The sequence below is a fragment of the Elephas maximus genome, chromosome 17, assembly GCF_024166365.1.
Source record: "Elephas maximus indicus isolate mEleMax1 chromosome 17, mEleMax1 primary haplotype, whole genome shotgun sequence".
Classification (NCBI taxonomy): Eukaryota; Metazoa; Chordata; class Mammalia; order Proboscidea; family Elephantidae; genus Elephas; species Elephas maximus.
In genome coordinates, this window is record NC_064835.1 from 33,763,880 (window position 1) to 33,764,777 (window position 898).

An 898-nucleotide genomic window follows, 5' to 3' on the forward strand; every position below is an offset into this window, starting at 1 on the left:
TATAATTACATGTGCAAAGATCTGGAGATAGAACACCAAAAGAGAAGAACACACTTGGCATTTCCCAAGCTGAAAGAACTGAAGAAAAAATTCTAGCTTTGAGTTGCAATATTGAAGGATTCCACTGGGAAAATATTAAATCATGCAGGAAGCAACAAAAGAAAATGAAAGGGATACACAGAGTCACTATACCAAAAAGAATTGGTCCACTTTCAAGCATTTCAGGAAGTAGCATATGATCAGGAACCGATGGGACTGAAGGAAGAAGTCCAAGCTGCACTGAAGGCACTGGAGAAAAACAAGGCTTCAGGAATTGACAGAATACTAATTGAGATCTTTCAACAAATGTATGCAAAACTGGAAGTACTCACTCATCTATGCCAAGAAATTTGGAAGAAAGCTACCTGGCCAACTGACTGGAAAAGATCCATATTTATGCCTATTCCCAAGAAAGGTGATCCACCCAAATTTGGAAATCATTAATATCACATGCAAGTAAAATTTTGCCGAAGATCATTCAAAAGTGGCTGCACCAGTATATCAACAGGGAACTCCCAGAAATTCAAGCTGAATTCAGAAGAGGACATTGAACCAGGGATATCATTGCTGATGTCAGCTGGATCCTGGCTGAAAGCAGGGAATACCAGAAAGATGTTTGCCTGTGTTTTATTGATTATGCAAAGATATTCAACTGTGTGGATCATAACAAATTACGGATAACACTGCAAAGAATGGGAATTCCAGAACACTTACTTGTGCTCATGAGGAACCTATACATAAATCAAGAGGCAGTCATTCAAACAGAACAAGGGGACATTGTGTGCTTCCAATTGAGGAAAGGTGTGCATCAGGGTTGTATACTTTCACCATACTAATTCAATCTGTATGCTGAACAAAT